The sequence below is a fragment of the Hyperolius riggenbachi genome, chromosome 6, assembly GCF_040937935.1.
Source record: "Hyperolius riggenbachi isolate aHypRig1 chromosome 6, aHypRig1.pri, whole genome shotgun sequence".
NCBI classification, from domain to species: Eukaryota; Metazoa; Chordata; class Amphibia; order Anura; family Hyperoliidae; genus Hyperolius; species Hyperolius riggenbachi.
Window position 1 is genome coordinate 361,972,673 of NC_090651.1, and position 26,872 is coordinate 361,999,544.

At 48.0% G+C, this 26,872-nt stretch overlaps 1 protein-coding gene across 2 annotated transcripts in view; it reads left to right on the plus strand.

Moving 5' to 3' along the window:
- The first annotated feature begins 1,338 nt into the window (after positions 1–1,338).
- The window catches only part of LOC137521901 (beta-1,3-galactosyltransferase 2-like), a 40,829-nt gene continuing 15,295 nt past the window's right edge, over positions 1,339–26,872 (plus strand). Inside the window, exon 1 of one of the 2 annotated variants that reach the window (XM_068241768.1) lies at positions 1,339–1,421. The gene's annotated coding sequence lies outside the window, so the exon portion shown is untranslated. Of the gene's footprint in view, positions 1,422–23,726; positions 23,813–26,872 lie in introns of those variants that run through there. The other variant, XM_068241769.1, reaches the window with a different exon arrangement.

Here is a 26,872-nt window from a genome sequence, read left to right on the forward strand (position 1 = left end):
AACCCAAAAGCTCACAAACTTGGTCATTGAGTAGTGACTTTGTGTCCAGGTTACAAAAAGTGGGCGGAGCCAAAAACAAATTTCACTGGGAAAGTGTAAACTGCAGCACTTCTTACACTGGTTATGGCTGGGTTCACAAACTTTGCCCAGATGGTCACTGAGTGACTGAGATTAATATTCAGGGAAGTGGGTGGAGCCTATAATAATATCAAAATTTACCTGTTGATTTTCAAGTGGAATATTTAAATTGCTGCCATTTTTACACTGTTAATAGCAGATGCCTCAAACCTGCTACAGTTGGTCATTGGGTGACTGGGGTTCAAATGCGGGAGAGGGGCGGAGCCACAACGGCCTATCTGATTTGTTTAATTTCTATGGGAATATACAAATTATTGATGCCAAGGGCCCCAAAGCTCACAAACTTAGTCATTGAGTGTTTGTGCGTTAGGGCTAGAAAGTGGGCGGAGCCCACACCAGTCAAATACATACCCGGGCAACGCCGGGTCATCAGTGGGTGGAGACAAATACAAATTTCACTGGGAAAATGTAAACTGCAGCCATTCTTACATTGTTAATGGCAGGGTTTTTAAACTTTGCACAGTTGGTCACTGGGTGACTGGGATTAATATTCAGAAAAGTGGGTGGAGCCTACAAAATTAGGCTTCACCTATTGCTTTTCAAGGGGAATATTTAATTGCTACCATTCTTGAACTGTTAATGGCACAGGTCTCAAACCTGGTACAGTTGGTTATTGGGTGACTGGGGTTCAAATTCAGAAAAGGGTGTGGAGCCACAAACAGCCAATCTGATTTTTTCATTTCAATGCAAATTATTGATACCAAAGACAGCAAAGCTCACAAACTTGGTCATTAAGTAATTGTGTGTTAGGGTTAGAAAAAGTATGCAGAGCCAACACCAGCCAAATACATACCCGGACAACGCCGGGCAATCAGCTAGTATCTTTATAAAGAATACAAGTCTTGCTGAGAATCCCCTATGAAGAAATGAACTAGTCCAAAATTCTGTCAGATTTCTACTACCTACTGTAAGTGACAGCAATATAGGAGAAAAGTCATTTATGGCTCATTTTACTCTGTAAAAAAAAATACTTCTTATTTGTCTATGATTGCACATATTTAAAATTTTTCGCCATAGTGCCCCTTTAAAAGGAAATAAATATGCAGGCCTCTATATCACTGTCTCTTTAAACATTCCCCTTGTCATGCTTTGGCTGCGTGTCGAGCTGCATATTTAATCTGATTTAATACGTCTAGATGACTCGTCACCGGAGATAGTAAAGAGTTTAAATCACTCATCAAGGTGTCACTCCGCCTTTTTCTTCCTCCTGTAATTATTATATTCCCTGTCGCTTCCTATTGGATTCATTCTAATAAAGCTCGGCGGAACGCACAGGTGATCTCGTAAGTACCTTTTATTTTACTACTAGTATAGCTACAAGGTCGCAATTACAAGTGAACATGGTTTATAGAACTGCAGCCAGAACTTCTCACTGATGCTTCCTGGTACCTCTTTTAGGTGAGATACTTTTAAAGAAAATATACATACAGTATATATTTTTTTACATATTATGTTATTTTAAAGGAAACCTGAAGTGAAAGTAAACTGAAGATCATCGATAGTCCTCGTACTAAATATATTTTGTGTTTAAAAACTAAAAATCCAAGTTAAAAGTTTGTATCGACTTTAAAAAAAAATAAATCTGTTTCCTGCACTCAGCATGGGCGGCAGTGGCGTAGCAATAGGGGGTGGAGGTTGCGACCGCAACGGGGCCCCTGGGCCACTAGGGCCCTCCCTCAACTGCAGTATTAGCTCTCTATTGGTCCTGAGCTAGTAATAATCACTTCTATAGATCTTTTAAATAGTAGTAATCATTAAACTGTTCCCCATTCCCTTCTTTCACCTCTGACACTGTGGTTGTCCTTGGCAGATTTTGGTGCGCCGTATCAATTGTTATGTAAAGAATGTCATTGTAAAACTTGCACCAGGGCCCATAGCCCCTTAGCTATGCCACTGATGGGCGGAGCAAAACTGGGGCACTGCCCCTCAGTGGAAATTTACTGTGGACCACTGGGTCCCCCTTCCCCCCTGCTTAGTAACATACAGTTAACTGTTCTAACATTGTCAGTCACCAGGAATAGAGCCTAAAGAAGGCTTACTAGCTGAAAGCTTACTGTTTAGCTATGAAAATTAGCCAATAAACAAGAGCTTGTATTTTACAGACAGGAGGTTTTGAATCAGGATAATAAACCTGATTCAAAATTATCCATCTGTACAATACAGGCTCTAGTCTCCAGCAATGCGTAGCTACTAAGATATGGAGTTACACACGCAGTGTTTCGCTCCCTCCTGCCTACCTTGCTTGTAGAGTTGTGAGACGCAGGTTGGGGGCTGGAATGATTTGTGTGTGATCTGTTCACACAGGAGCAGCTTGCTAGCAAGTAAGGCTTAAGGCCTCGTTCACATCATACGCGCTTCCGTGCGGATATGGAAGCGCATATGATGTGCTGAAACGCAGGAACGGCAGAAGGGCATAGACTGCCCTTCTACTGTTTACATCTACTGCACTGCGCAGCAGTATGATGCGCTGGGAAGCGCTTGCGTACTGCTGCCTGCATTTTGCCCGCACCGCAGAGCTGATCCAATCACTGTTAATGGATGGGATCAGCAGCGCAGCGGCGCAGATGGCGTGCAATCGGATGTGCTGCGTTCGCATCGCACAGCCATCTGCGCTCCTCTGATGTGAACGAGGCCTAAAACATGCCTGCCAACTAGCCAAGTACATCTGTAGGTAACTTTTCCTCACTAATAGCACCATCATTTGGACAATCTGCTTTGTTCAAAATCCTCTAAGTTTGGTTTGTGATGTTTACATTTGGTTCCTATCATTGCTGAACTAGTTAGCCTTAATTTTATCACCTGAGGCAAAAAATATCTAAAGCTCACTATACAAACATCGATTTTGATCACCCAAATGGGCCCTACTAGTCAGCCATTGAGCCCCCTTTGTGCCCCCAAAAATGTGAAGCTGGATTTGCCACTGGCACTCAAAAGCAGGGGGATAGCTACAGGGCAGCAGCCCCTGGGACCCAGAGCTGTAAGATGGCCCCGACTACTACAACACTTCCTCCAATGAAGGGGTCCATTCAGATAATGTTTGTGTGGCTAGTGGCTACGCTTGTTATGGGTGTGAAGAGTATGATGTCCTCACTTGTTTTATGTCCCTTGCAAGATGGAACCCCAAGCTGGGAAAGGGGTAGGCAAGGTGTAAACTGTGGGGGCCCCATCAAAGTTACTTCCCTGCTCAGAAGTGTTTCCCGGCCACTCAGAGTTTTAGTTTGGCGCTAATCAGTTATCAGCAGGCCCGGATTGACCTCACAGGAGCTTATAGGCACAGATGTTCTGGCACCTTAGACTTCACCCTCCATGAACCGAAAAAACCCCGCCGAAGTGCATTGTAAGTGCGCTGGCTGTCCCAGCTCTCAATTCTCCCCTACTTCCCTTGAACATCATTGCTAGCTACAGGTGCCCCTTAGCATAAGGTAGCCAGAGGTACCCTCAGTGAAAGGAGATCTGGTCAGTGGAATGCCAAGAGTTGAGTGAGTAACGTCTCATTTACACTCTGCTCGGGACTCTGCAGAGGGAAGTAAAGAGGGCGGCACTGGGGAGGGGAGTGGGCTGGCTTTCCATCATCAGGCGCCTGTAGGCACGAGCCTATAGACTCTGCAGAGGGAAGTAGAGCGGGAGGCACTGGGGAGGGGAGTGGGCTGGCTTTCCATCATCAGGCGCCTGTAGGCACGAGCCTACAGACTCTGCAGAGGGAAGTAAAGAGGGAGGCACTGGGGAGGGGAGTGGGCTGGCTTTCCATCATCAGGCGCCTGTAGGCACGAGCCTATAGACTCTGCAGAGGGAAGTAAAGCGGGAGGCACTGGGGAGGGGAGTGGGCTGGCTTTCCATCATCAGGCGCCTGTAGGCACGAGCCTATAGACTCTGCAGAGGGAAGTAAAGCGGGAGGCACTGGGGAGGGGAGTGGGCTGGCTTTCCATCATCAGGCGCCTGTAGGCACAAGCCTACAGACTCTGCAGAGGGAAGTAAAGCGGGAGGCACTGGGGAGGGGAGTGGGCTGGCTTTCCATCATCAGGCGCCTGTAGGCACAAGCCTATAGACTCTGCAGAGGGAAGTAAAGCGGGAGGCACTGGGGAGGGGAGTGGGCTGGCTTTCCATCATCAGGCGCCTGTAGGCATGAGCCTATAGACTCTGCAGAGGGAAGTAAAGCGGGAGGCACTGGGGAGGGGAGTGGGCTGGCTTTCCATCATCAGGCGCCTGTAGGCACGAGCCTACAGACTCTGCAGAGGGAAGTAAAGCGGGAGGCACTGGGGAGGGGAGTGGGCTGGCTTTCCATATTCAGGCACCTGTAGGCATGAGCCTATAGACTCTGCAGAGGGAAGTAAAGCGGGAGGCACTGGGGAGGGGAGTGGGCTGGCTTTCCATCATCAGGCGCCTGTAGGCACGAGCCTACAGACTCTGCAGAGGGAAGTAAAGCGGGAGGCACTGGGGAGGGGAGTGGGCTGGCTTTCCATCATCAGGCGCCTGTAGGCACGAGCCTACAGACTCTGCAGAGGGAAGTAAAGCGGGCGGCACTGGGGAGGGGAGTGGGCTGGCTTTCCATATTCAGGCACCTGTAGGCACGAGCCTACAGACTCTGCAGAGGGAAGTAAAGAGGGAGGCACTGGGGAGGGGAGTGGGCTGGCTTTCCATCATCAGGCGCCTGTAGGCACGAGCCTACAGACTCTGCAGAGGGAAGTAAAGCGGGAGGCACTGGGGAGGGGAGTGGGCTGGCTTTCCATCATCAGGCGCCTGTAGGCATGAGCCTACAGACTCTGCAGAGGGAAGTAAAGTGGGAGGCACTGGGGAGGGGAGTGGGCTGGCTTTCCATCATCAGGCGCCTGTAGGCACGAGCCTACAGACTCTGCAGAGGGAAGTAAAGCGGGAGGCACTGGGGAGGGGAGTGGGCTGGTTTTCCATCATCAGGCGCCTGTAGGCACGAGCCTACAGACTCTGCAGAGGGAAGTAAAGAGGGAGGCACTGGGGAGGGGAGTGGGCTGGCTTTCCATATTCAGGCACCTGTAGGCATGAGCCTATAGACTCTGCAGAGGGAAGTAAAGCGGGAGGCACTGGGGAGGGGAGTGGGCTGGCTTTCCATCATCAGGCGCCTGTAGGCACGAGCCTACAGACTCTGCAGAGGGAAGTAAAGCGGGAGGCACTGGGGAGGGGAGTGGGCTGGCTTTCCATCATCAGGCGCCTGTAGGCACGAGCCTACAGACTCTGCAGAGGGAAGTAAAGCGGGAGGCACTGGGGAGGGGAGTGGGCTGGCTTTCCATCATCAGGCGCCTGTAGGCACGAGCCTACAGACTCTGCAGAGGGAAGTAAAGAGGGAGGCACTGGGGAGGGGAGTGGGCTGGCTTTCCATATTCAGGCACCTGTAGGCACAAGCATATAGTGCCGTATGGTAAATGCAGTGCTGGTTATTAGGGAAAGTCGACCTTACAGTGAAAAAAAGAACACAGCCTACGTAGAATTGGGACTGTAGATATGTTACGGCCAGAACCCGATGTCTGGCCACTTCGGGTTGTGGCCGGTCAAAACTAGAAGCGGAATGGATGAAATTAATGGATTGTGGCGGCTCCGTTCCTCTCCCCCGGCTCCGGCTCCAGCTCCTCCCCTTGCCCCACCCCCCCCATTGGCTTCTGGCAGCCGGGGATACACGCAATGCAATCAGGGTCATTCGTTGCAGCAGAAAAGCAGGGATTTGTGCCGTTCGCTCCAGCAGAGCGGGTGCTGGCGGAAGCAATGTCTGCGGCGTTCCCGCTCTGCTTCCCTGCCGCAACGAACCACTCTGGCTGCACTGCATGTGTCCCCGGCTGCCAGAAGTCAATAGGAGCCAGAGCCGAGGGCGAGGCACAGAGCCGCCAGAAGCATTTCATTTCAGACATTGGCCGCAGTAAGATGGCCACTTTCTGGCCAAAGTGGCCAGGCTTCGGGTTCTGGCCGTAACAGATACATGTTTATCTCATGGTATATCACTTCAGCAGGTGCTCTTTACAATACTCTCACATCATTCATATTTTGATAGCATTTATATAAGAACATAAACATAACAGTATCAGGTCAAATTAAATGTACAATTGACCAGTGTGGGATATGGAAGCTGCCATGTTTATTTCCTTTTAAACAATACTAGTTACCTGGCAGTCCTGGTGATCAGATCTAGCCTCAGTAGTGTCTGAATCACACACCTGAAACAAGCATGCGGCTGATCCGGTCACACTTGAAGGACCACAATCCAGAAGAATTGTAAAATGTAAATACATACAAATACATTTGTTTCTACCAGAGTAAATTCAGCTATAAATTACTTTTCTCCTATGTTGCCGTTTTCACTCACAGTAGTTAGTATAAATCTAGTTTTTGACTAGTCCATCTCCTCATGGGGGATTCTCAGTATTTAATTTATTCTTTACAAAAGCAATTCCTAGGAAATGATCTATACAAAGATGCAGACCACTCCTCCTATCTGTTGCACACTATTCAGTCATTTGTACTGAGCAACTGCCTTAAAGTGCATCCGAGGTGAACTTTTACTCATTGCATAATTTTGTTCCTTTCCTATTGTTTATAGGGCATTCCTCAAGCCAAATACTTTTTTGTTTTTGTTTTAATACTCTAATTCCCTATAAACTAAATAAGCCACGCCCACAGGTTTTCAGAGAGCCTTGGCAGTAGCAAGGGCTCATGGGAGCTCAGTCTGGGCAGGGGGAGGAGGAGGTGTTACTAGCCATTGATTTCAGAGGCAAAGGGGAGGAGGGAGGAGGGGGGATTAGGTTTTTTGAGTGCTGATGATGCAGGTAAGCCTGCCTCTGGTTAATGTTTACAAACAACATGGCTGCTGTCATTGTATCACAGGAATAAATAATCATATTCTATTAAGGCTGTTTGCAGCTATATTTGCTGTGTAAACCATCTAAACTTTAGATAAGATATATAGACAAGTTACTTGTTATAGTTAGTTTTTCATCTCGGATCCGCTTTAACTACTGTGTATGCTTTTGAACAACAACAAAAAAAAAACCTCTTGAGAATCCCCCATCAGGAGATGGTCTAGTCCCAATCCTGTCATTTCTGTCAGATTTCTACTACCTACTGTAAGTGTCAGCAAGATAGCAGAAGAGTTATTTATAGCACATTTTCTCTGGAAAAGATATATAAGTTCTATTTATGTGTTTTCATGTATTTTAAATTTTACATTTTGTAATGATAGTGGTCCTTTAACCACTTAAAGGGGAACTGAAGTAAGAGGTATACGGAGGCTGCCATATTTATTTCCTTTTAATCAATACCAGTCTCCTGGCAGCCCTGCTGGTCTATTTCTGTGCAGTAGTATCTGAATAACACCAGAAACAAGCATGCAGCTAGTCTTGTCAGATCTGACATTATGTCAGAAACACCTGATCTGCTGCATGCTTGTTCAGGGGCTATGGCTAATAGTATTAGAGGCAGAGGATCAGCAGGGCTGCCAGGCAACTGGTATTGCTTAAAAGGAAATAAACATGGCAGCCTCCATATACCTCTCTCTTCAGTTCCCCTTTAAGGACCACAGGCTTACACCCTCCTAGTGGCCAGGCTATTTTTTACAACTCAGTACTCTGCAGCTTTAACAGCTGGCTAAGCCAAACAAATTAGCACACAAATACATTTTCCTCCTTTTCTTGCTACCAACAGAGCTTTCTGATGGTGGCATCTGATCGCTGCTGCAGGCTTTTTTTTTATTCATTTTTTTTTAAAATAAATTTTACTATTTTTTTATGTATTTTTCCTCCCCCCGAGAGCCAATCAGAGAGTCTCATAGGCATCAGCCTATGAGAGGGGATCACGTAGAGAGACACTCCAGGGGACAGCCAAGTGACAGGGCTGTCCCCAGTACATCGCTGCAGTAGATCGCAGCGCTGTACAAAGTAAATAAATCGCTGTCTCTTTTGTATACAGTCTGCCAGCGACGATCACCGCTGGCAGACTGCCGTCACTCAAGCGGATCCCCGCTAATCTCCTCCCCAGGATGTGACGCCTTTCAGCGTTAGGCAGTCCTGGGGGAGCCACTCTGTGGCCGCCAATCGGCGTTAGGTGGTCGTAGAGTGGTTAAGTCACACATTTGGGGCCTGATTCACAAAGCGGTGCAAAGTGTTTGCACGCGAGTGAAAACCCCTTTATCACGCCTAAACTCAGTTTAGGCATGATAAGAAGAAACCCGCGCGATTTTTCCTCGCGCAAAGTTTTGCGCGCGCAAGCGCGCAGCACCCGGCACCTCGCGCAAAGCTCCCATTAAGCCCTATGGGACTTTGCGCGCACGTTCGCGCGTACGCGCGGTAGCTTTGCGCGAGTTAGAGCACAAAGCGGTGATAACTTTGCTAGTGCAAAGGTAATCACGCCTAAAGTCTTTTAGGCGTGATAACTGAGTTATCACCGCTTTGTGAGTCGAGCCCTTGATCTGCATGCTTGGTCAGGGTCTATGGTTTAGCGTATTAGAGGCAGAGAATCAGCAGGACAGCCAGGCAATGTGCATTGTTGAAAAGGAAATAAATATGGCAGCCTCCATATGTCTCTTACTTAAAGTGGACCTGAACTCAGAACTTCCTCTCTGCTCTAAAATATACACAACAGCATAATAACCTTTAAACAAAAAAGATGTCTTTGTTACAGCTGATACAAATCCTAAAATAAATCTGCACACTTTCTACTTCCTGGTTCATGGAAGCAGACATATTATTTACAGCCTGTGCTTTCAAATGGGCTTATCTGCCATCTCTGCCATAGGCAGTCATGTGATGTGACACAGGGGAGAGATCAAATTACAACTAGTGATTAGACACAAATGAGGGGGGAATTAGACAGGCTAAACTCTTTAAAGCGGATCCGAGATGAAAAACTAACTATAACAAGTAACCTGTCTATATATCTTATCTAAAGTTTAGATAGTTTACACAGCATATCTAGCTGCAAACAGCTTCAAAAGTTTTTGATTATTTATTCCTGTGATACAATAAGGGCAGCCTTGTTCTGTTTGTCACATTGTCACAGGCTGAGGGCTGGAGATGCTATCAGCTTGCCTGTGTGTATATTCAGTCCCCTCTCCTCCTCCCTCCTCCCTCCTCCCCTCTGCCTCTGAAATCAGTGGCTAGTAACCTCCTCCTCCTCCTGCCCAGACTGAGCTCCCATAAGGCCTTGCTACAGTGCCAAGACACAAAAAGAGCTGTGGGCGTGGCTTGTCTAGTTTATAGGGAATTCGAGCATTAAAACAAAACTAAAAAAGGCATTTGGCTTGAGGAATTCCCTATAAACTATATGAAAGGAACACAATTATGCAATGAGTAAAAGTTTATCTCGGATTCACTTTAAATACATACAGGGTGCATTTCTATTATGTTTTCCTTGTGTCCTGTGCAAGAGTTCAGGTCCCCTTTCAGGTGTGCTTAAGAGATCTTGGGGCTCATATGCTGAGGTTCCATTTCAGTGGAGGAAAAAAAATATTAGAGTGAAAAATGCTCTTGCCCAGATGGCGAACCACAGATCCCTCTACAAAACACATCAGCAGGTTTTTCCATTTTTGTTTGTTTCATTTTATGGCCAAAATTCAGCCATTTCAATCCATGAGCTGCGACTTACCAATAGGTAGTGATGATCGTAACCAGCTAATAACGATTACGCAATTTTTTTGTAAAATTTCGCAATTACGCCTAGACTTAATTACAATTTGTAAATTCAATTGATTACGTACAGTCAATCGTAATTTTGCGTAAAATTTTGTGTAATTTTGTGCCGAATTTAGCAGTAAATAGCAAAGCCCCCATACAGGCCATTGACACCAAAATTGCTACATACTGTATGTTAAAGGAAATAGTGGGTATAAGTCAAAAAAAAAATTCCAAAAAGACCTTGTAGTTTTTGCGAAAATCAATTTCAAATATGCAAAGAAGAAATGGTTTTTAAACTCAGAAAAATGACAGTTTAAACACCATTTATCTTTGCATATTTAAAATCGATTTTCTCAAAAACGACAAAGTGGTAAAGCTTGACAGGTTATATTACTACTCAGTCTCTATGTCCCGATCTATTACTGTGGCTCTGAGCCCGACCCACGTCTTCACCTATACTTTTTCACACCAAAACAAGCGAGCAAGCATCACTAAGTAACTAATGTTACTAAAGTTGCCATAATAGGCTAGGGGACATAGGTCACCGACCTAAACCAATAAGCTATAGCACGTCTTCACCTATAGACACGCCCCCACGTGAACAGGACACACTACTTGTCTCCTGACTACGGTTACCCCCAGGTCTTAGGCCCCATTCACACTTAGAAGCGCAAAACACCGGCGATTTTTGCTGGCGTTTTGCGGGAGTGATTTTTCCGCGATTTTCACGTGGAAAAATCACTGGACAGTGCAGCGATTTCTCCGCGATCTCGTTTAGCGCTTCTATAGCACTGAAACGCGATCACCGGCAAATCGCCTAAAAATGGTGCAGGCTACGCGTTTGCGTTTCGCAATTTTGGGCGATTTGCGGTGAGTAGCGTAAATCGCCCAAGTAAGAACGGGCCCATAGGGTTTTATTACACTAGCGCTTTCAAAAGCGCTAGCTTTTGAGCGTTTTGCCGAAATCGCCGGCAAAACGCCAGTGTGAATGGGCCCTGAGCATGTAGGGCATATAGACTGAAGCAGAAAGATATAACCTGTTAGAGCCCTAATGAGGCTAGTACAGGCATGGGCAAACTTGGCCCTCCAGCTGTTAAGGAACTACAAGTCCCACAATGCATTTGCCTTTATGAGTCATGACTGTGACTGTAAGACTCCTGCAATGCATTGTAGGACTTGTAGTCCCTTAACAGCTGGAGGGCCAATTTTGCCCATGCCTGGGCTAGTACATAGTTCAAATAGTTCAGCAGTATTTCACAGGGTTATTACCTTGGTTCAGAAGGATGAAGCTATCAGCATTGTTTGTCAATGAAAGTGGAGATGATGAGGAAGCATATAAACTCCACATGCAATAAGCAATCTGGAAGCAACAGTTCAGGCAGTCTCATGCAAAGTCATTCAGCAGATATTCCAGATGATATACAGTTTGTGTGAAATGATAGATGATCCAGATGACAGAGTTCAGGGAATATGCATGCAAGATTATTTAGCAGATGATAGTTATTCCAAGTATAATGAAGTTCAGATAAGTTTGTATGCAAAGTAATTCCAATGGCAAAGGATGGCTCTGACAGTATGAGTATAGTTTATATGCAACTGTATTCAAGATTGTAGTTTGGTAAGAGTATACTTATCATCCAGATCAGTAGCATGCAAGAAGTATCCAAAAAACAGGCAGTGGTCGGTCCAGGCAGCAGACAAGGGATATCCAGGAAGCAAGCAAGGGTTAATCACAGCAGACAAGAATAGTCACATATAAGCCAAGGTCAATATCCAATAGTCAATTATCAAGAGTGCGCATGCAAGCAACTAGCTAAAGCTATGCTTATCACGGCAATGACCGGGAGCACTCTGCACATTTAAATATCATTCATCATCCAATCAGTGGCCGGCCACCCTCCGCACATCCAATCACAAAGGAAGGCCCTGTCAAAGTTTAGGTCAGCTGACACCGCCCTAGTCAGCTGAGCGGGTCAGCTATTGTTTACCTTTGCGGAGGGCGTACTGAGAACGTGCCCTTTGCCCATCAGCATTAGAAATGGCCTGAACCTCCAATTTTCAGTTCGCGAACCTCCGCAAACGTTCGCGAACATGCGAACTTCCGTGAACCGCAATTGACTTCAATGGGGAGGCAAACTTTGAAAACTAGAAACATTTATGTTGGCCACAAAAGTGATGGAAAAGATGTTTCAAGGGGTCTAACACCTGAGATTTTGCATAGATGAGTGGGATACATGCCAAAAGTCCCGGGGAAAAATCTGGATTTGACGCAAAGCAGCGTTTTAAGGGCAGAAATCACATTGCATGCTAAATTGGAGGCCTAAAGTGCTTTAAAACATCTTGCATGTGTATACATCAATCAGGGAGTGTAATTAGAGTTCTGCTTCACACTGACACACCAAACTCACTGTGTAACGCACCGCAAATAGCTGTTTGTGTAGTGACGGCCGTGCTGGACTGGTGCGCACCACGAGCGTGCAGGCCATGGTACACGTACCAGAAAAATTATTATAGCGGCCGCTGCTAGCAGCAGCCTTAAAAATTCATGAATCCGTCTGGAGTCCTGGACCCTGTTGGTGGTGGCGGAGAAGGCAATCAAGCGGCCTGCAGGCAGAGATGCTGTGTGTGGGGACCGACTTAGTCATGGGGCGGGCAGTAGCCCTCCGGGATCCATTCCTCATTCATTTTGATAAAAGTGAGGTACTGAACACTTTTTTGACTTAGGCACCTTCTCTTCTCAGTGACAATGCCTCCAGCTGCGCTGAAGGTCCTTTCTAGGACACTTGAGGCAGGGCAAGACAGAAGTTGAATGGCAAATTGGGACAGCTCTGGCCACAGGTCAAGCCTGCGCACCCAGTAGTCCAGGGGTTCATTGCTGCTCACAGTGTCTACATCCACACTTAAGGCCAGGTAGTCGGCTACCTGCCGGTGGAGGCATTGGTGGAGGGTGGATCCGGAAGCGCTAAGGCGAGGAGTTAGACTAAAGAATCATCGCATATCCGACATTACCATGAGATCGCTGGAGCGTCCTGTCCTTGCCTGCCTGGACATGGGAGAAGGAATTACTGGCAGTGGTACCTTTATTCCGTTGTGCTGTGACATCACCCTTAAATGCATTGTAAAGCATAGTTGCCAGCTTACTCTGCAAGTGTTGCATCTGTTCTGCCTTCTGGTGATTTGGAAACATCTCCACCACTTTGTGCTTATACCGAGGGTCTAGTAGCATGGCAACCCAGTACAGCTCATTCCCCTTGAATTTTTTCATACGGGGGTCCCTCAACAGGCTGGACAGCATGAAAGACGCCATCTGCACAAAGTTGGATGCAGATGTACTATCCATCTCCTCTTGCTCTTCCTCAGTGATGTTAGCTAAGTTCTCCTCCTCCCCCCAGCCACAAACAATAGCACAGGAAAGTTGAGCAGCACAAGCCCCCTGCGACACCTGCTGTGGTTGTTCTTCCGCCTCCTCCTCCAAAACAACACCTTCCTCATCATCTGACTCCTCTTCCCCACACGACTCTTCCTCCTCCTCCTCCTCCCCCCTCTGTGCTGCCGCAGGTGTTGAGGAAACATCTGCTTCTGCTGAGAATTGATCCCACAACTCTTCCTCCTGTTCCTGTTCATGCTCCTCCACAGCTTGATCCACCACTCTACGCACGGCACGCTCCAGGAAGAAAGCATATGGGATCAAGTCGCTGATAGCGCCTTCACTGCGACTCACCAGGTTTGTCACCTCCTCAAACGGACGCATGAGTGTCCAGTACTTTGGCCAGAACATCCCCATCTCCTCAGACTGTGTCCTTTGACTGTAGTTGTAGAGATATTGACGGCTTTCGCCCGTTGTAGCAGGGGGTTGAACATCAGGAGGGTCGAATTGCAGCGAGTCGGGCTATCGCAAATCAAGAGTCTCACCGGCAAGTTGTTTCTCCGCTGAATATCGGCAAAGCATGCCATGGCCGTGTTAAACCGCCTGATATGCACACCAGGGCCGGGCCGAGGCAGAGGCTGAAGAGGCTCCAGCCTCAGGGCGCAGTGTAGGAAGGGGCGCACAATTCATTCAGCTGTCATTCCCAATTGTGTTTGAAGCACAAAGAAGTAAGAAATGGGCATACATAGCAATGACTGCAAGCCAGATAACTAGAGATTAAGGTGTTGGGGGCCCTGGGGCGCCTCTTAGTTTAATAGCAATTAGTGTGTGCCCGCTGGGGTGGGAGGGATGGAGGGGCGCACTTTGCTGTCTCAGCCTTGGGTGCTGAAGAACCTTGTCCCGCCTCTGATGCACACACACCTTCCTGGACTGCTTTAGAACGTCCTGTACGCCTGGGTACTTAGACGCAAATCTCTGAATTACGAGATTCAGCACATGTTCCATGCAGGGTACATGTGTCACCTTTACCAAATTCAAAGCTGAAATGAGATTGCTGCCGTTGTCACACACCATGTTGCCGATCTCCAGTAAGTGCGGGATCAGCCACTGATCCACCTGTTTGTTAAGAGCAGCCAGGAGAGCTGCTCCAGTGTGACTCTCCGCTTTGAGGCAAGACATGTCTAAGATGGCGTGACAACGTCGTACCTGGCATGCAGCATAGGTAATGAGGAGCTGGGGCTGTGTAGCTGGAGAGGAGATCACAGCACTAGTAGAGTTGAACTGCCACTCAGCCAAGGAGGAGGAGGAGGATGACAGCGAAGAGGATGTAGCAGGAGGAGAGGAGGTGGCAGAAGGCCTGCTTGCAAGCCGTGGAAGTTTTAACTAGGTCCGCTGCACAGCCACGTACTCCCTGCTTGCCAGCGGTAACCAGGTTGACCCAATGGGCTGTGTAAGTAATGTACCTGCCCTAACCGTGCTTGGCAGACCAGGCATCTGTGGTCAGATGGACCCTTGACCCAACGCTGTGTGCCAGAGATGACACCACTTGCCTCTCAACTTCATGGTACAGTTTGGGTATCACCTTTTTGGAGAAATAATTGCATGGCGCCGGCGGACACTGCCACCAGCTGTTTCACGTAGGTAGGTAGGTGCACTGCACAGTGAACAGGTGCAGTGATTAGGATTTACAAATGTGCAGCTGCCTGTCACACACACAGGTAGTCACTGAATGTGCTGGGCATGGCAGTGGCACAGTAGGAATTACCACCAAGGGGCCAAAGGCTGACTGGGCTGTATATAATGCAAGTGGGCCACACAAAACAAAACAAAAAAAAAAATAGATCACAAAAACAAGATTCGCTCTCAAAAGAGCTGTTGAGGAGTGCTTTTTTAAGCAATAAGAATCAGCAAGGAGCAAGCTAAGAAGCCTACAAGAGCCTAACTAAGCTTTCCCTATGAGAGTCTGCAGCAGCTCCCCCTTCTCTAATTACTGCAGGCACACGAGTGAGTGAAAAGCCTGACGCTGCCTGCCTTTTATAAGGGGGGTGGGGCTCCAGGAGGGAGTGTAGCCTGATTGGCTACAATGTGCCTGCTGACTGTGATGTAGAGGGTCAAAGTTGACCCTAATGATGTAGTATGGGGGCGAATCGAACTTCCGGAAAAGTTCCCGGTTCTCCGCGGTCACGAACCCTGGAAGTTTGCCGGCGAACCGTTCAGGCCATCTCTAATCAGCATCTTCGGCCTGTTAGCCACCGGCAGGGTCACCAGCGGGGAACAAGCGCCGAGACCTGGAAGTGACAGATTCTGCCCGGGTCTCGGCAGCGCTCTCTGAGTTCACAGGTGGATTCCTTATAAAGGTCTATGTATATGGGCTTTGCTATTAACTGCTAAAGTCGGCACAAAATTATGCAAAATTGTTTAAAAAATTACAAGAAAAATTATGCTAAATTATGAAATATTACTATTACATACAAAATTAATTACGATTTTACCCAAAATTTCACATTACGATTATAATGTGTGTGATGTGTATTTTCTGCACATCACTACCAATAGGGGCTGCAGAGGCAGCAACCACACCAAGAGCCCCTGGACCAGAAGGGCCCTGTGGGGGCCCTCCTTCAACTGCTTTATTAGATCTTTATGAGTGCTAAACTGGTGAATATAACCTCTATAGACTTTAATAGACTGTTCTCCTCCAGTCCCCTGCTTACACCTCTCTGACACTGCTGCTGTCCCCTCCCCTGCTTACACTTCTCTGACACTGCAGCTGTCCCCTCCCCTGCTTACACCCCTCTGACACTGTAGCTGTTCCCTCCCCTGCTTACACCCCTTTCACACTGCAGCTGTCCCCTCCCCTGCTTACACCCCTCTGACACTGTAGCTGTTCCCTCCCCTGCTTACACCCCTTTCACACTGCAGCTGTCCCCTCCCCTGCTTGCATCTCTCTGACACTGCAGCTGTCCCCTCCACTGCTTACACTTCTCTGACACTGCAGCTGTCCCCTCCCCTGCTTACAAATCTCTGACACTGCAGCTGTTCCCTCCCCTGCTTACACCCCTTTGACACTGCAGCTGTCCCCTTCCCTGCTTACACCTCTCTGACACTGCAGCTGTCCCCTCCCCTGCTTAAACCTCTCTGACACTACAGCTGTCCTTGGCAGGTTTTGGTGCTCCATATCAATTGTTATGTAAAGCGCACTTGAGGGGGCCCAATGTAAGACTCACACTGGGGCCCAGAGCTCCTAAGCTATGCTACTGTCCCTGAGGATCATGGGAATGAAAGGAAGGCCCATGGAGGAAAGTGGGAGAGACAGTGCCTGGCATCTTGTTTGTCTGGAAAGTATTGTACACATAGGACCTTAGTTCCTGGCTCTCCCATTTGCATGTTGTGAGGTTTTTAGTGCATTTGTCATGCTGTATTTGGGAAGGTTGAATGCCGGTTTTACGACCTACATTCACTGCCACTGGTAATTACAACTTGGAGACCAATAAAATGTTCTTTTTTTATAGAGTTGTAATTAGCTCTATATAATATTACTACTTTCCTAAATGCATATTGTGTGCTCTGCAGACAAGGCTCAGCGCTGCTCAATGCCTGATCTAGTGTGCTAGTAGTGTACGCACCATAACACAAAACAATGATAAGGATGATGAACAGTAAAAGGTAGAATAGGGGTATACTTTGAAGATAATTAGCAGTATTTCTCAGGGGGGAGGGGGAGGCATACCATTTTTGCATTCTTTCAGCGGTTTTGGAGAGCCACAACTTGACAACCATAAGGTCCTATCCAGATATCCTTTTGCAGGGCCGGATTTACCATAAGGCACTGTAGGCACATGCCTACAGGCACCTGATGATTGAAAGGTGGCTCATTCCCCTCCCCTAGCACATCCTTACCTATGCAGAGTCCTGAGCAGAGCGTAAATGAGAGGTAACTCACCCAGCTCTCTGAATTCCACTGACGAGATCTCCCTTCAGTTTACCCTTTCGGGGGAACCTCAAGCTACTTCATATTGAGGGTTCCCCTGACTACCTAATGCTAAGACACACCTGTAGCTACCTATGACGGGCAAGGGAAGTAAGGGGGGGGGGGTGACAGCTGGGACAGCTTCCGATGAAGTTTGGCAGGGTTTTTAGGTTCATGGAGGGCAAAGTCTAGGGGGCCAGGACACCTCTGCCTATAGGCTCCTGTGAGCTAAATCTGGGCCTGTCCTTTTGTCAAAGAAGTGCACCCCCCCCCAAGCACATCCACACCTATGCATGAAAGGGACTGTGGCCCAGACCTTAAATCCGGTAAGCTCTTGTTGGATTACTTTTTGGGGTCCACAAGCAAAAGTTGGGGTCCCAAGGCAAAAGTTGGGGGCCTCCAGCACAGCCCCATTCACCCACACAAAATTCCCCACCTTGAGCAACCGAGCTGGCTGCCGGGCCCAATCCCACTCCCACAGTCACACAATATCATTGGTGTCCATTGTATGTCTCCGAAAGCATTGTTGGGGGCCTCATTATCCCCCTTCTCTTTTACGCTACAAATGCAGAGTGTACACATAGCAGGGTCTTATCTAAACCAGGCAGGACACAGGAGGCAGCACCACACTATGCTACACACAGCGGAGTGTTACCTAATCCAGGCAGGACACAGGAGGCAGCACCACACTCTACGCTACACACAGCGGGGTCTCACCTAATCCAGGCAGGACACAGGAGGCAGCACCACACTCTATGCTACACACAGCGGAGTCTTACCTAATCCAGGCAGGACACAGGAGGCAGCACCACCCAGTCTATGCTTCACACACAGGAGTCTCACCTAATCCAGGCAGGACACAGGAGGCAGCACCACGCTCTATGCTACACACAGCAGAGTCTTACCTAATCCAGGCAGGACACAGGAGGCAGCACCACACTCTATGCTACACACAGCGGAGTCTCACCTAATCCAGGCAGGACAGAGGAAGCAGCACCACACTCTATGCTACACACAGCGGAGTCTCACCTAATCCAGGCAGGACACAGGAGGCAGCACCACACTATGCTACACACAGCGGAGTCTTACCTAATCCAGGCAGGACACAGGAGGCAGCACCACGCTCTATGCTACACACAGCGGAGTCTCACCTAATCCAGGCAGGACACAGGAGGCAGCACCACTCTCTATGCTACACACAGCGGGGTGTTACCTAATCCAGGCAGGACACAGGAGGCAGCACCACACTCTATGCTACACACAGCGGGGTCTCACCTAATCCAGGCAGGACACAGGAGACAGCACCGCACTCTATACTACACACAGCGGAGTCTCACCTAATCCAGGCAGGACACAGGAGCAGCACCGCACTCTATGCTACACACAGCGGAGTCTCACCTAATCCAGGCAGGACACAGGAGGCAGCACCGCACTCTATACTACACACAGCGGAGTCTCACCTAATCCAGGCAGGACACAGGAGGCAGCACCACACTCTATACTACACACAGCAGTTTTACCTAATCCAGGCAGGACACAGGGGGCAGCACCACTATCTATGCTACACACAGCAGAGTCTTTCCTAATCCAGGCAGGACACAGGAGGCAGCACCACACTCTATACTACACACAGCGGAGTCTCACCTAATCCAGGCAGGACACAGGAGGCAGCACCACACTCTATGCTACACACAGCAGAGTCTTACCTAATCCAGCCAGGACACAGGAGGCAGCACCACAGTCTATGCTACACACAGCGGAGTCTCACCTAATCCAGGCAGGACACAGGAGGCAGCACTGCACTCTATGCTACACACAGCGGAGTCTCACCTAATCCAGGCAGGACACAGGAGGCAGCACCACACTCTATACTACACACAGCGGAGTCTCACCTAATCCAGGCAGGACACAGGAGGCAGCATCACACTCTATGCTACACACAGCAGAGTCTTACCTAATCCAGCCAGGACACAGGAGGCAGCACCACAGTCTATGCTACACACAGCGGAGTCTCACCTAATTCAGGCAGACCACAGGAGGCAGCACCGCACTCTATGCTACACACAGCGGGGTCTTACCTAATCCAGGCAGGACACAGGAGGCAGCACTACACTCTATGCTACACACAGCAGAGTCTCACCTAATCCAGGCAGGACACAGGAGGCAGCACCGCACTCTATGCTACACACAGCAGAGTCTTACCTAATCCAGGCAGGACACAGGAGGCAGCACCGCACTCTATGCTACACACAGTGGAGTCTTACCTAATCCAGGGAGGACACAGGAGGCAGCACCGCACTCTATGCTACACACAGCAGAGTCTTACCAACAGAGCAGGGACAAGGTCCTCCAGCACCCAAAGCTGAGACACCAAAGTGCGCCCCTCCATCCCTCCCACTCCAGCCGTCACACACTGATTGCTATTAGACTAAGAGGGCCACAGGGCCCACAACATCCCCAACACCTTAATATCTAGTTATCTGGCTTGCAATCACTGCTATGTATCCCCTTTTCTTATTTCTTTCTGCTTCATACACAATTAGGAATGACAGCTGATTGAATTGTGCGCCCCCTCCTACACTGCGCCCTGAGGCTGGAGCCTCTCCAGCCTATGCCTCGGCCCGGCCCTGCTTACCAAATCCAGCCAGGACACAGGAGGCAGCACGGCACTCTATGCTGCACAGTGCACACAGCAGAGTCTTACCAAATCCAGGCAGGACACAGAAGGCAGCACCACACTCTATGCTACGCACAGCGGAGTCTCACCTAATCCAGGCAGGACACAGGAGGCAGCACCGCACTCTATGCTACACACAGCGGAGTCTCACCTAATCCAGGCAGGACACAGGAGGCAGCACCACACTCTATTTTACACACAGCGGTGTCTCACCTAATCCAGGCAGGACACAGGAGGCAGCACCGCACTCTATACAACACACAGCGGAGTCTTACCTAATCCAGGCAGGACACAGGAGGCAGCACCGCACTCTATGCTACACACAGCGGTGTCTCACCTAATCCAGGCAGGACACAGGAGGCAGCACCACACTCTATTTTACACACAGCGGAGTGTTACCTAATCCAGGCAGGACACAGGAGGCAGCACCACCCTCCATGCTACACACAGCGGAGTCTTACCTAATCCAGGCAGGACACAGGAGGCAGCACCACACTCTATGCTACACACAGCGGTGTCTCACCTAATCCAGGCAGGACACAGGAGGCAGCACCACACTCTATGCTAGACACAGCGGAGTGTTACCTAATCCAGCCAGGACAAAGGAGGCAGCACCACTATCTATGCTACACACAGCAGAGTCTCACCTAATCCAGGCAGGACACAGGAGGCAGCACCACACTCTATACTGCACACAGCAGAGTCTTACCTAATCCAGGCAGGACACAGGAGGCAGCACCACGCTCTATGCTACACACAGCGGTGTCTCACCTAATCCAGGCAGGACACAGGAGGCAGCACCACACTCTATGCTACACACAGCGGAGTCTTACCTAATCCAGGCAGGACACAGGAGGCAGCACCACACTCTATGCTACACACAGCGGTGTCTCACCTAATCCAGGCAGGACACAGGTGGCAGTACCGTGCTCTACACTCTGGACTCCATCTCTCCCTCATTACCTGCAGGCATGAATAGGGTCACCATAGCTGGAGAAGAGAGGGGGAAGACACCTTAGGGGCCCCTACAGGTTCTGGGGCCCTGAGGCACTTTCTCCCTTTGCCTCTATGAAAGTTTCAGCCCTAGCGCTCAGGAACGGTGCTCTGGAGGACAGAGTGGGAAGCCTCTACAGGATCCAATGGCTACTATCTTCTTAGTTAAGTATCCATTTTTTGACCCGACATTTACCACGGGTGGCGATCTAGGGCATGTACAGCACTTCCAACATTGCCTAAAGATCCTGCATGCAGGATTTTTAGCCATCTGACACCAGAGTGAACCCCAAATGTATCGCTCTCTCCACTCACCCCACCCGCTGGAAACCCATCCCATTGCGTAGATCGGGGGGTTGGCCCTAGAGCTGCGCAGCCGCACTTGCGGCAGGTGCAGACTGCACAGCCGCGGCCAGCTCCGGCGGCCATATTGGCAAAGGCAGGAGAGCCCGACCCGGGCCCTGCGGTCGTGACAGGCCGGGGGGTCTATTGAGCGGCGGGGACCCGGCGGAATGACACGGAGGGAGCGGATGGCGTCCTCCGTGTCTTTTAAAGAGATGCAGGTACTTACCTTTTTTAACTTTTTTTTTAATAATTTGGCCTCGTAAGTCCTTTAAAGAAGTATTTTAAATATAAAATAAAACTGTGGGATATCTTTAAAAAAGTCATTTTTAGAAGGGAGATAGATACAACTGTTTATCTCATTATTTTATTTTCACCACGGATGTCCTTTAGGGTAGGAAAACGCCAGGCAGAATCACATATGTGTTTTCCATAGCACCTAGTGGAAAATGCATAGTATTATTATTATTATTATTATTATTATTATTATTATTATTATTATTATTGACTTTATATTCCGTGGCGCTGCACAAAGTAAGAAAGGGTACACAATTATACAGACAATAGTGTATGCCAATATTCAAGATACATAATTAGTGACAAAACAAAAAAATGATACAAAATACAGAATACTAAATACAGAATAAATGACAGTGATAAAAGTAACATGATAAATAAAGACACAAAAGGGGTAGAGAGCCCTGCCCTTGTGAGCTAACAATCTAAAGGGAATGGGGGGGGGGGGGGACAAGAGGAGGGGTAGCATACAACAAATCTACAGAGGCAGTGTGTTTTAGGACATAGGTTCTCAACATGTGGTACGCGTACCCCAAGGGGTACTTCTCATGGTTCCAGGGGGTACTCAGGCTTCATATACTTAACGAAGAATAACAAATTAAGAGTTTTAGAAAATGATGAATCTTATTTAAATAACACCAAATTAGTGTTTTAGCTAATTAAAAGTAACATTAACTGCTTGGAAATGGTTTAGAACCAATTATCATGTATTATGATTAAATATATATTTGTCAAGGGGTACTTGTGATAATGTTTACGATGCTACTTGGTGAGTACAGGGTTTTAAAAGGGGTACATGACAATAAAATGTTGAGAATCACTGTTTTAGGATACCTAATAGGAGTGCAATTTGGTCTTAGTACAAAGGGAAGTGGCCTAAGGTAGAGCATATGCTTGTCGGAACAAATGACTTTTTAGAGAGCATTTCAAGGCAACAAAGGTTGGCGAGTGACGGATGTGTTGTGGGAGGGCATTCCAGAGGAGGGGTGAAGTGCGTGCAAAATCTTGTAAACCTGAATGTGAGGAGGTGATTCTAGAGGAGGACAACAGAAGATCATGTGCAGATCTGAGATTGCGATTGGGTTGGTATCTAAAAATCTGGATATTAGTGAGGATAAGTACCGGGGAGACAGATTGTGGAGAGCTTTGTAGATTAGGGTTAGGAGTTTAAACTGGATCCTCTGGTTAATTGGCAGCCAGTGAAGAGCTTGACAGGGAGGGGCAGCAGAGGAAGATTGAGAAGAAAGATGAATGAGACGAGCAGCTGAATTCAGTACCGACTGGAGCACGGCCAGTCTGTTAGACGGTAGTCCACTAAATAGTATGTTACAGTAGTCCAGACGGGATATTATAAAAGCATGTATTAACATTTTAGTTGTGTCTTGAGTGAGAAAAAGTCTGATGCAAGATATTTTTTTGAGTTGAAGATGGCAGGAGCTGGTTAGGGAGTGAACATGAGGAATAAAAGAGAGAGATGAGTTGAATATTACCCCCAAGCACCGTGCTTTGGGAACTATGCATGTGCGATTATGCCTAGTGTGTTCCTACCCTTAAACAGTTGCTCGAGGTATCAAGCCCTCATACCTGCTGACGACAGTAATTTTAAGCCTTTAATCCACGACTGACCTCTCTGTATATGTGAAGAGGAAAGGAGCCTAAACCCCTTTGTTGGACAGAGGGAGCGATCTTGACAATACTGTGCAAGTCTGTGTAGTTGTCATCAGATGGTGCTGCTCTCTTGGGTGCCACTCTAGGTAGTATATAATCTGCAGTAGACAGTGGGATGTGAGGGATGGGTGGAAAAACAAGGCGTGGGGGGAGAGCGCACTCAGGTTGTCATTCAATAAAAATGGCCAGCTGGCCATGGAATATTCTCACCTGGATCTGTGGCTGACTGTCCCATACGGGGAGGCCAACAGAAAGGCTTTGTCCCACTTGGACCGGGGACCAAGTCTTGGCAGAAGTCCTCCTCCACAGACGATAGCCTCCTTCAGAGCTGTAGTAGCAGGCCGCTGCTCTGGTATATTTTCCACCTAGCCTGAGTGCTGTGATGCCGCTATAGGCGGCTGCACTGTCAGGCAGTCGTGGGTGGGTTGAGAAATGTAGGTTTAAGCAATTTGCCAGTGCAAGTGTATGCAAGTAGGAAATAGACGGCGGCTGCCGTGTGAATCAAAAGTAAAAACTTTTATTGTAGCTAAGCAACGTGTTTCAGATTGCTCAAACCTTTCATCAGGCTAGGTGGAGAATATACCAGAGCAGCGGCCTGCTACTACAGCTCTGAAGGAGGCTATCAACTGCACGCCTTGTGGAGGAGGACTTCTGCCAAGACTTGGTCCCCGGTCCAAGTGGGACAAAGCCTTTCTGCTGGCCACCCCGTATGGGACAGTCAGCCACAGATCCAGGTGAGAATATTCCACGGCCGGCAGGCCATTTTTATTGAATGACAACCTGAGTGCGCTCTCCCCCCACCCCTTGTTTTTCCACCCATCCCCCACATCCCACTCTCTGTATAGGTGTCATCTTTTAAATGATCTTGCTTTTTACCTTATCATAAATTATCTTATCTTATCTGCTGATGTCATGAGTCAGGAATTCTCTTTCTCTATCGTTGAGGTCAACCATGAGTAATACGAGAGGATTCTGGAGATAAGACTTGCTCTATGTAAATTTACCGTCTTAAAACAGAAGCTATTTGCAATTAGTCAGCTTTATGTACGCAGGCAGAAACTCCCAGGATGCATCACTTCTGCACATGAACAAGGGTTGACACGCATTGGTGGGACGTAGTCACAGAAACAGGCCATTTGGGCACAATTTGGGCGCTGCGATTGGCACTAACGATAATTAGCATCCAGGGTCGGTTCTAGAATCTTTGCTGCCTGAGGCAAGCTTTTGAGGATGCGTCCCCCCCCCACCCCCGAGCTGCAATGATCACACAGCACCCAAATATTTGCAACGTTATAGCTGTGGTAAGCCCCCCAAAAAACACCCTCAGTATAGGTAGGTAGCCAGGTATAGGTGCCCCCAGTATTGGTAGTTAGGTACAGTTGCCCTTAGTATGACCCACACAGTAGAGAGGCTGGGTGCACAGGACCGGCTATCAGATATCTATGGAGTGCTCAAAGCCCAATATAGTCCAACAATGTAAAGCTTAAAGAGCAAAGTGGCTGGGCATTTGTAGATATAACTCACATTTATTGAAAAAATCCATAAAATAGCATATACATCATACAGACCACAGCAGCATAGGAGAGAGAGTACAGCATGTACGGAGGTCGACAGCTGTTTCGCACCCACTCAAATGGGGCGTTTCATCAGGACCAATGATTAAGCGCTCCATTTGAGTGGGTTCAAAACAGCTGTCGATCTCCCTACATGCTGTACTCTCTCTCTCTCGTATGCTGCTGTGGTCTGTAAGATGTATATGCTATTTTATGGATTTTTTCAATAAATGTGAGTTTTATCTGGAAGTGCCCAGCCACGTTGCTCTTTGAAATTTACAGTTGCCCTCAGTATAGGTTAGCCAGGTATAGGTGCCCCCAGTATAGGTTAGCCAGGTACAGTTGCCCCCAGTATAGGTTGGCCAGGCACTCTCTTCACTTCCTGTTTCTGCCTGGTATATAGAGCTATGATTAAAGAGAACCTGTACTGAGGAAACATATTTAAAATAAACACATGAGGTAACTTCAAATGAACATTACATAGTTACCTTGCCATCAGTTCCTCTCAGAAGCTCACCATTTTCTTCTGACAACGATCACTTCCAGTTCTGACAACATTTTGTCAGATCTGAAATATATCAGTGGCTGTCAGTAAAATATCAGTTGCTGTCAGTTATAGCTGAGAGGAAAACAGATGTACCAGGTAATGTCCATGTTTCCCTATGGCTCAAGTGGACGATGTTACAGTTTAACTGTGTGCTGACCAGAAAGCTGTTATGGGTAATGGTCATTTTCAAAATGGAGGACGGAAAATCCCCTTGATCACAGTGAACAAACAGGATGCGGGACAGGAGAAAGACACTGAGGAGTAGACTACTTGGAAGGTTAGTATGACTTGTGTATGCTTATTTTGACTTTTAATTTTCAGTTCAGGTTTTCTTTAAGGACCAGCAGGTCCGAAACATGTCAGCTTGAGATTCGATGTTTTAATATTGGATATGTCCTAACAATAAAGAGGGTTCGTGGTGAATTGGTGCGGACCTTTCTTCTGTTGAAATGTTCCTGAGGTCTTGCTAACCTGGTCCAGCACAACCCTCCACTGGTGGGGTAGAGCGGTGTTCCTTCTACAAATGTTCTGCCTGGTGCTGTCCCCAGACTTCTGCCCCCTCACTTGGCATGATGGGCGGACCAGGTCTGTTAGCAGCAGCCAGGCAATTTGGGCGCCGGGTAAAATGTATTGTTAATATTATAGTTTATCGTTTATATCACATTTGTCGAACTCCAGGCCTGGAGGGCCAGATCCATGCCAGTGTTTAGGATGGACTGAGAAAGAGAGGAATGTGTTTTACCTGATGGACCACAACCTTTTCTGATCCAAACCCATCAATTCATTTGAGCTGTATCAAAAATGTGTGAGGATCTCGGCCCTCGTAGGACCGGTTTGACATACCTGGTTTATATCATTGCTTATGTAGTATTTAGCAATGGCAGGAACTGTTCGCTGGCAAAGAGTCCCTGTGTAGTGACCCTGGGGCTACCTCAGGGTCTGCAAGGTCCGTGAATAGTGCCCATGCGCTGGCCGGGTGGCACACATCCTTGATTGCATGGCCAGGAGCGCTCTCAGTGATGTTGTGCACTTGCGCAGAGTACTCCCAGCCACAGGCACAGCGTCGGCTTTTTCTTGGATCGATGTTATATAGTCCCACCGATACAAGACAGGACTCAGAGCAGACTCAAAGTTTGAGCCACTAGATTGCACTCTATAGGCAGTAGCCGTGTTAGGGAGTCTTGCCCAAGGACACCTTACTGGAACGGTGCTGGCTTACTGAACAGGAAAAGTCGAGATTGAAATCCTGGTCTCCTGTGACAGAGTAACCAGTACACTATCCAGCCACTACATGGGGCTGCTTCTTGGCACACTCCGAACACCATGGCAATTGAGCGCCGCTCTACTCCATCTGGCTTGTACGTATGTTTTGCGATTCAATATGGAGTTGAATAAATTGTGAACAGTACATATGTGTGTGTGCGTTCCCATCTTCTGATCACTTCAAGAAGCACAATAAACATTTAAAAAGGGAAACGAACATTCCGCAGAGATCACCTGCCAGCACTAAAGAGGTCACCACCTGTGATAAATTTCATAACGTAAACCAGGGAGAAGAGAGATTTCAGGTCTCGTTTCCATCTGCGTGTTTCTAGCCGTGCTTTTGGAAACACAACTAATACGCGATCGCAGGGGCATCAGAAAGTGCAAAGACTGCAGGGTTTGATGTTTCCATACATGCGTTGTAATTCACA